This window comes from Pseudoliparis swirei, chromosome 6 (assembly GCF_029220125.1).
Source record: "Pseudoliparis swirei isolate HS2019 ecotype Mariana Trench chromosome 6, NWPU_hadal_v1, whole genome shotgun sequence".
Classification (NCBI taxonomy): domain Eukaryota; kingdom Metazoa; phylum Chordata; class Actinopteri; order Perciformes; family Liparidae; genus Pseudoliparis; species Pseudoliparis swirei.
The window spans coordinates 27,594,348-27,604,043 of NC_079393.1; positions in this window are offsets into that span (position 1 = coordinate 27,594,348).

Below are 9,696 nucleotides of genomic sequence, written 5' to 3' on the forward strand. Positions count from 1 at the left end.
TTCCTCTTTGACAGAGCTTATAGTTAGGGCTGAATCAGGTTCACCTGGTCCAGCCCCTTGATATGCTGCTATAGGCTTATAGCTGCCGGGGGACGTTTAGGATGCACTGAGTACCTATCGCCTCTTTTTTCTCTCCTTAGGGATGAATTTTCATCTCTCAATCATACGTTACTAACTCTGCTTTCTCCCCGGAGTCCTTTTGACTTCACGTCTCATGGGGTCATCGGACCCTATGAGACGGCATAGATCCTATCTGCCTGATGGATCATCGAGGTCTGGGTCGTGGAATTCCTGCTCCTGACTATGCCACTGTCCTGTTGAGACTCCGCCCACTGTTGAGACTCCGCCCACTCCTCCTCCCCACCGCCATCTGCCTGATGGATCGTGGAGGTCTCCATCGTGGAATATGCCTACTATGAACTATTCATACACTCTGTCATATTCATTGAATGTATTTTAACTCTAAATCTGTCCTTCTGTAAACATTACATCTATTGTTCTGTCCATCCTGGAGAGGGATCCTCCTCTGTTGCTCTCCTGCAGGTTTCTTCCCTTTTTTTACCCCTGAAGGGTTATTTGGGAGTTTTTCCTGGTCCGATGTGAGGTTTTGGGGCAGGGATGTCTATGTGTACAGATTGTAAAGCACTCCGAGACAAATTTGTAATTTGTGAAATTGGGCTATACAAATAAACTGAATTGAATTGAATTAAAGGTCAGGGATGTCTATGTGTATGGACTGTAAAGCCCTCTGAAGGGAGGTTGTGATCTTGGGCTATATAAAATAAGTCTTTTTTTTGGTAATCATTCAACAGCTACTGCCCTTGCCCAGCTAACTGATGATTGGCTGAAACAGATGGACAATAGGAAAATGGTCGGCACAGTCTTGCTTGACTTTAGTGCTGCATTTGATGTAATTGATCATGACATTATGATTACCAAACTTGAAAGTTATGGATTCAGCAGAACTGCACTCTCTTGGATGGTTAGCTATCTTTCTGAGAGATCGCAAAGAGTCTTTTATAATGGTAGTTTATCAGACTGTAGACATGTTAGCTGTGGGGTTCCACAGGGGAGCTGCTTAGGCCCTTTACTCTTTTACATTTTCACAAATGATCTCCCTTTGTCAATTAAAAACTCCAACATGGTAATGTATGCTGATGACACAACACTGTACAGTAATTCTTCAAACAAACTGGAACTTGCTACCATTCTGAATCAGGATATGGAGAGAGTGTCTGATTGGGTGAAAGTGAATAAGCTAGCCCTGAACATTTCTAAAACTAAATGCATTGTGTTTGGCTGTAGGAATACACTTAACGGTGACACACAGCTTCACCTGTCATTGTCAGGTTCAGCGATAGAACAGGTCCAGAAGGTCAAATTACTGGGTATAGTGTTGGATGAACAGTTGTCGTGGTCTGAGCGTATCAACAGCATTGTCACTAAGATGGGAAGGGGTATAGCTATGACCAGAAAGTCACACTCCCTATTGTTTGTCAGGTGTTACACTCCCTGGTCTTTTGACATTTGATGTACTGTCCATTCATATGGGCAGTGGCTGCTAAGAAGGACATACATAAACTACAAATGGTTCAAAACAGAGCTGCCATATTAGCACTCCATGTGTTCAATTAGAACTAATACTGCATATATGCACTCTCGCCTGTCTTGGTTCTCAGTTGAAACTCAACTTCACTTTTGTCTTCTCATGTTTTTCAGGAAAGTAGTATTTAATCAGATACCGGTATATTTTTTCAATCAGTTACAATACACATTTAACAGACATAACCATAACACAAGGAATGCTAGTTTAGGTCAATTGATACTGCCAACCCCAAGAACCAACCTCCTCAAACGTACTGTTATCTATCGTGCAATTACCGCTTGGAACTTACTACCTCCTCGTTTAACTCACATGAGTAATAATTTGTCATTCAAAAAACAATTAAAGGCGCACCTAAGAACATTCACCACTTGACGTATTCTATTGCTTTTTAGTCATCTGATTTTCCTTTTTCTTTGTATGAATTAAGTTGAATTACATAACATATATCTTATCCTTCGACTGTACTGTGCATCTGACTGCACTATTTTTACTTTGTTGTACTATTTTTAACTGTTGGTTTCACGATATGTTTTGTATGTTTTTGTATGTATTGTATGTTGTCCTTTCTGTGGACCCCAGGAAGATTAGTGGTCGCTAAGGCGTCAGCGAATGGGGATCCAATAAATAAACTAAACTAAACAACACCAACAGTAATACTGGACACATGACGTCACCAAAGCTTCATAGTAAAACACACGGTCGGCCCCTTCAGGGAATAAGATGAAAACACAAATATTGACATTATACTGAATGTCTTCTGCTGTCCCACCACAAGGGGGCGATCAGCGTCACAGTGCAGCCACGGGCTGAAGCCAGCTGGATGATGTCATCACGTCTCCCACGGACTAAGATGGAGGTGAGGGGACATGCCCTTTGGGTCTAGGAGCTCCTACAGTCATGGAAGGCACAGCAGGGGGTCCATGAAGATTATTGATCCATGAAGGTTCATTAATCCATGAAGGTGACTCCCTTCCTCCCAAGACTCCCAACCCTGAGCCGTCTCCTCTCTGACCCACTGTGTCCGCCTGTGCGACAGTAGTAATGATTTATCTCCACTCAGAACCAACATGAAGCTCAACAACTGTTTGTCGTGAATGAACCTCTTCCATAACGTCCACTGCCAACAAAGAACAAAGAACCCTGTGAGACGTTCATGGGAGCGTCAGCGTGTGGGTCAAATAAGAACCATGCTGGTTCTCAGCGTTGCTCTGACGTAGCGTTACGTCAAATAACGTCAGACATTTCATAAACACGTCTAATTAAAGGCTCTTTCCCACGACATGTGTCTCCCTCATTACATTAAACACACTTTTGAATGACACTTGAAACAACAAGCTGACGCAACTAGCTAGCACTCGCATTGCTTCACTTCCACAACACCGTTGTCATGACAGCCACCACGAGGTGGTGCTGTGTATGATCACATCATCCAAGTGGGCGGCAGCATATGCAGCTTGCGGATGCAGCACCCGATCTATGAGGCGTTAAAAAGTGGCTGGGGCCCCGAACAACCAAAAGGGAAGCGTGGTGAATTGGTACAAACCAAACTGAGTGGAGGAGGCCGTTTTCTCCTTCGACTCTGGCGACAGAGGAATCTGCCAGTCGCCCTTGGTTGAATCCAGTCTCGTAAAGAAACGTGCTGTGCCCAGTTGGTCCAGGAGTTCGTCGACGTGGGGCATTGGGTAAGCAACGAAACGTGACACACCATTTACCCTACGATAGTCCACGCAGAACTGCATAGACTCATCCTTCCTGACCACAAGAACAATGGGGCTACACCAGGCACTGTGGGACGCTTCTATTTCCCCCATCTCCAGCATGGCAGACAATTCCCTCTGAACCACTTTTCTTTTGTGTTCAGGTAAACTGTAGGGGTGTGACCACACCATCACGCCCGGAGGAGTCTCAATCTGGTGCCTGATGAGGTTTCTGCGACCTGGAAGGAGAGAGAACACATCAGCAAACTGCTCTTGCAAATGGGCAACATCTTTTTTCTGGATCCTGGAGAGACGGTCATTATAAAAGGAGCGAGGCCGGATTGGTGGATTTTGGGACTTCAGGCCACAGCTCCTCTCTCTCAGATACTGCGGACAGCAGAGAAACAGGCTCCGCCTCCCTCCATGCTTTTAGGAGGTTGAGGTGGTAAATCTGTGTAGCTTCGCCCCTTATAGAACGCACCACCTCATAGTCAACATTCCCCACTCGCCTTGTGACCACAAAGGGCCCTTGCCACTTGGCGCCGAGTTTAGAGCTGGAAGAAGGAAGCAGTACAAGTACCTTCTCTCCCGGTGTGAATTGTCTCAGCCTGGCACCTCTGTTGTACAGCCGTTGTGGACGCTACTGGGCCTGGAGCAAATTTTTCCGTGACATCCGGCCCAGTGTGTGGAGCTTTGCCCGCACCTATTGGATCCTACTTTTACTGGTGCTTGGCCCCTCCTCCCAGTTTTCTTTAATGAGGTCAAGCATTCCCCGCGGAGTTCTGCCGAACAACAGTTCAAAGGGAGAAAATCCCGTGGAGTCCTGGGGGACATCCCGTACTGCAAACAACAGAGAGTCAAGCCATTTATCCCAATAACGTTCATCTTCAATCATAAATTTACGGATCATGGACTTCAAAGTCTTATTCAGATGCTCCAGCAGACTGCGGTCTGTGGGTGGTACACACTGATCCGAATAGACTTGATGCTGCGGTAGATAAAATGTTTCAAATTGGTTGCTTCCTCAACATATAGGGGAAAGAAAGTATGTTATACTTGTGCATAGTCTTATATACGGCTTAAATTAAATCCACAAAGATGACTTTGCACTCACACATCTCTCCCCCTAACGTAGATAGACACAGCAGCCTTGTGTTCCCGTATTAACCAGTAGAAAGTAGACTGTAGAGCAGACTTACTCAACAGGTGGCCCGCGGGCCGCATCCGGCCTTCGGACGCTTATTTTGTGGCCCCCGACATGCCTGGTTATTAATTAATGTATTTTATTTTATTTTTATTTTTTTATACACTTTTATTAATCCCCAAGTGGAAATAAGTTCTCTGCATTTAACCCATCCTTAGTTATTAAGGAGCAGTGGGCTGCGGTGAAGCGCCCAGGAAGCAACTGGGGGTTCAGTGCCTTGCTCAAGGACACTTCGACTTGCAACTAATGGGGAGAGCGGGGATTGAATCCACAACCTTGCGGTTGAAGGACGGCCCTCTTACCCCACTGAGCTACAGCCGCCCCAAAATAAATGCATAATAATTATAATTAGCCAACCAAAATCGTGTGAAAATTAGGTAGTGCGCCTTTAATTTAAGTTCCCGCCTTTTTATCGCGCCAGCTCATCTGTTAAAATATTTTGCACCTTAATTAATGATGGCGACAAAGAAAAGGAAAGTGGATGACGAAAACAGGGTTTTCAACTCTGCATGGAAAAGTGAATTTGCTTTATGGAGATACACGGAAACCAATGTGTCTCCTCTGTCAAAAACAATCTCTGTCTCAAAGCGAGCGAATTTACAACGCCATCACGAACAGCTTCACCCGGAGTTTAAAGATGCCTATCCACCTGGCAGCGACCCGAGGAGAAACAAAATACAAACGTTGCTCAGTGGGTTTCAAGCCCAGCAATCCATGTTCATAGCGTTGTTAAAAGCAGCGACAACGTTACAGAGGCCTCGCTCGACATCGCCTGGAATATTGCGAAAGCCAAGAAGCCAGCTACAGAGGGAGAATTTCTTAAAAATACATTTGCGGACTGTGCGGAATCACTGTTTTCGGAATTTAACAACAAGGACGACATCATCAGACAAATCTCAAAGCTGCAGTTGTCTGATTTTACCGTGACCAGGAGAGTGGAAGTAATTTCAGACGATCTTTTATCAAAGTTGCTAAAAGACATTGAAAGTGCCGAGTACTTTAGTCTAGCATTCGATGAATCCACCGACCGCACAGACATCGCGCAGCTTATAGTCTGGGTGCGCTTTCTCAAAGGGGACACATTTGCCGAGGAAATGCTGGCTTTGCTACCGCTAACAGGGCAAACACGGGGAGAGGATATGTATTCTGCAATGATGAGCTTTTTTCACGGACCAGGCAAAAACATCAATTTAAAAAAGCTGGTCTCTCTGACTACTGATGGGGCTCCTTCCATGGTAGGAAAGGAGAAAGGATTAATTGCTTTGCTCAGAAAAGATCCTGAAACGCCGGACTTCTTCTCATAACACTGCATTTTGTATCAAGAGCAATTGTGCAGCAAGCTGAGAGGTGGAGAGCTCAAAGTGACAATGGACTCTGTGACACGAACAGTCAATTTTATTCTTGCACACGCATTGAAACACAGACAGTTCCGTTCCTTGGTCCAAGAGTTTGAAAGTGCATACACTGACTTGGCGATGCATGCGGAGGTCAGGTGGCTTAGTCGCGGAAAGGTCCTCAATCGCTTCATGGAGCTGCTACCAGCTGTGCGCATATTTTTGGAAGTCAAAGTCAAAGTCAGTTTTATTTGTCAATTTTCCATATGTGCAAACATACAGAAGATCGAAATTGCGTTTCTCTTCTGTCCAACATAAAGTGAATTGTGCAACATAGAGTGCAAAAATAGTTTTAAAAAACATGTAAACATATAGACAACATAAAGTGCACAGACAACATAAAGTGCAAAAATAGTAAAAAACATGTAAACATATAGACAACATAAATTGTGCTAGCAGCATTCAGACATGTGAGTCTGAAAGAGGACGGAGTGGGAGGATGGGGAGAGAGTTCAGCTTCCTGACAGCCTGGTGGATGAAGCTGTTGGACAGCCTGGCGGTGTGAGTATCTCCTCCCAGAGGGCAGGAGGCTGAAGAGACCGTGTGAGGGGTGGCAGGGGTCACTCACAATCGTGGTCGCTTTGCGGGTGAGGCGGGTGTTGTATATGTCCTGCAGGGATGGGAGGGGGGGGAGTGAAGGGCCGACGTGATTTACTGGCACCCCTGGAAGATGACACATTCATGCACAACACCACTTTTCTGACTGATATAACGCGTCACTTTAATTCACTCAATCTTAAGCTTCAAGGAAAACAAAAGGTTCTGCCGATGATGATGAATGATGTGGCTGCATTTGAAACCAAACCGAGCCTGTTTGCGTAGCAGCTTGAGGTAGGAAATTTCACACACTTTCCTGTTCTACTGGCCCAAGTGTCACAACCAGGTTCCTTTTCACCCACCCCTTACTGCGCCTACCTCATGGAATTGAAAGAGGAGTTTACCTCCCGGTTCGCGGACGTTAAATCCTTGGAACCCGTGCTGGCATTCACATAGAATCCCTTTGCTTGTGACGTACAGGCTACTTCAGTCTCAGTCACATCTGGGCAATTTGGAGTCGAAAGGGCTGCGTTTGAGGAACAACTCATAGAGCTGCAGCACAACAACATCCTCAAAGAAAGACACAAGGAGGAGAGCATTGACACATTCTGGATATCCTGTGTTCTGAGGAACACATACCCTGCATTAATCCTGTGTGCTCAGAAAATCCTGACCTGCTTTGGATCTACTTATGTGTGTGAAAGCTCCTTCTCTGCCATGGGAATAATAAAATCAAAGCAGCGTTCCCGTCTAACTGACAGACATTTGGCAGACTATCTCAGAGCAGCTACAACTGAGCAACAACCAGATCTGAAAGGACTTGTGAAAAGAATGCACACTCAGAGCTCTCACTAGGAATAAGTAAACAGTTGTTTGTTATATTGTTATTGTTATTAATATTTGTGAAATGCAGACTCAGAGCTCTCACTAGGAATAAGTAAACAGTTGTTTGTTATATTGTTATTGTTATTAATATTTGTGAAATGCAGACTCAGAGCTCTCAATAGGAAAAGTAGCAATTGCAAACTTTATCAATGTCATCAATGCAAAGCTATTCACTCCAGTGTTAATAAAACATCAGCTTGACCAACACTTGTCATCCTTGGAAACGCAGTCGCTACACTACATTTGTTACTGAAATTGAGAATATTTGTTAAATATTCCATGATGCTTTGGAATGCATTAAAAATGACTAGCAAGACAGCATATTAAACAGCAGTAGTAAATACAGTGAATAAAATGGTACAAATATATGTTAATAATAATTTGTGGCCCTTTGCACCTGTTGTGGTTTAAATGTGGCCCTCTTGGCCTCCGAAGTTGAGTACCCCTGCTGTAGAGCAAGGGCCGGGATGCTCAGACCAAATAACGATAAGAGAGTGACGAGGGGGGAGACGTCAGAAAGGACTTCCACATTCCTTAATGTAACAGCTTGAACTGGGGCAGGGGTTAAACTAAGTGACGAGAAATAATATGTAATGAGTGAGTGGACGGAGGCGACACATGCATTGAATGTGATGGTATAGATATGTGTGTTCGGCAATTGGGAAAGACAGATGTGGAGGGAGGTTGTTGTCTTTAACACCGGACCCAAATAAGGTTTTTTTGTGAAAATGTTGGTTACAAATAAATCTACGTGAAGTGAACTCTGATCCAAACTCTTTGTATCCTGTGGGTGTTTGATTACTGAGGTCCAGTGTGTGAGTATCCTGTGGCATCTCACCAGCAGTCAGACAGGAGAGAGATACACTTTTTGTAACAGTTTAGCTCCCCACCTTCCTTTTTGTATTAGTTGTTTTCATCCTGTCACAGTAACTATCCTGTCATTCCAGATCCTGCTTCCCATCTCGTCAATCCAACTCCCTTCACCTGCCTCTGATCACTCCCTCGTTAGTCCCTCATTCCCTTCACCTGGTCCTCACGCCCTTCTCACCTGCAGCCCATCCCCTCATTAGTCCCTTACTATTTAGCTCCCTCACTTCCACTTGTCCTCTGCCAGATTGTTTTGTGTTCTCAGACCAAGCCCTTGAGCGGTCCACTGTTTGTTTGTTTATTCAGTCTGTTCCGTTCTTGACAAATACTTAAAGTAAAAGATCTTTTAGAGCATTTTCTGTCTCCTGAGTCGTGCATTTGGGTCCACCCTAAATCCCGCCGTGACACTTTTATAGGAAGCAGGTTAAGAGATTAGTCAGAATCTATTGTTGAAGGAAGAAATCCAGCCACAACAATGCCCAGTAACCGGTAAAGTTCTCTGTGTACTTGACATGAACTGGGTGCCCTGGTCAGTCAGAATCTCTTTCGGGATTCCGACTCGGGAGATGACCTGAAACAGCGCCTGCGCGACACTCTTTGCAGAAATGTTTCGAAACGGCAACGCCTCTGGATATCCTGTTGCGTAATTGACAAGGACTAACACGAAGCGATATCCGCGTGCACTCCGATGAAATGGGCGATTCGCTCGGAACCTCAATCAATGGCAGAGGACGCAAAGGCGCCCTCGGAATGGCCGGGTGGTTCACCAATTGGCACTCCAGGCAGGACGCACACGTCCGCCCGCAGGCCTGGCCAACAAAATCAGGTCATTAGCTTGTCCAGTGTTTTATCGCATCCCATGTGAACAGCCATCGGGTTATAGTAAGCCATCTGGTAAATTATTTCCCAGTGCCTGTTCGGCACCGGCAACTTGGTGTTTTCCTGCCCTGTCTGAGTGTCACGGCACACCAACTGACCATCAATGTGTATCATTTGTTCAAAGGCTGACCGTACAGTATCGTCCGGAGACTGTTCGAGTGGAAAATCTTCCATGGAGTGAAACTCGGGAGCTTGCAGAGTCTGCAGTCTCGGACAATCTCACATCACCGCTGAACAGAGCACACATATCGCATGACCCTGTCTGCCGTGAGCGCACCCCTGAAGCCTGTCCTATTCACTTATGAAACCCCGGCCTATCGGTTCCCAAGATTCGGGGGTGCGTCAGGCGGGAGCTAACCGCAACCTTTACATTATGTTTTTTTCCCCTGTGTCTAATTTCCACTGACACCATAGGATACTCGTGAACATCCCTATGCACACACCTTATCTTGACCCACAATGCCTCCACCAATGCCCCTGGTCGAACCAGGCTCTGGTGGATCATAGACTGAGTACTGTTCACGGGGCCGGTGTGGGCCGCGGCAATAGCCTCCTCCGTGGGGCTGGTGTTGGTTGGGTCGGAGGCGGCGTGCTGCCGCTGTCCCCGTGACCGCAGGGATAAACTGC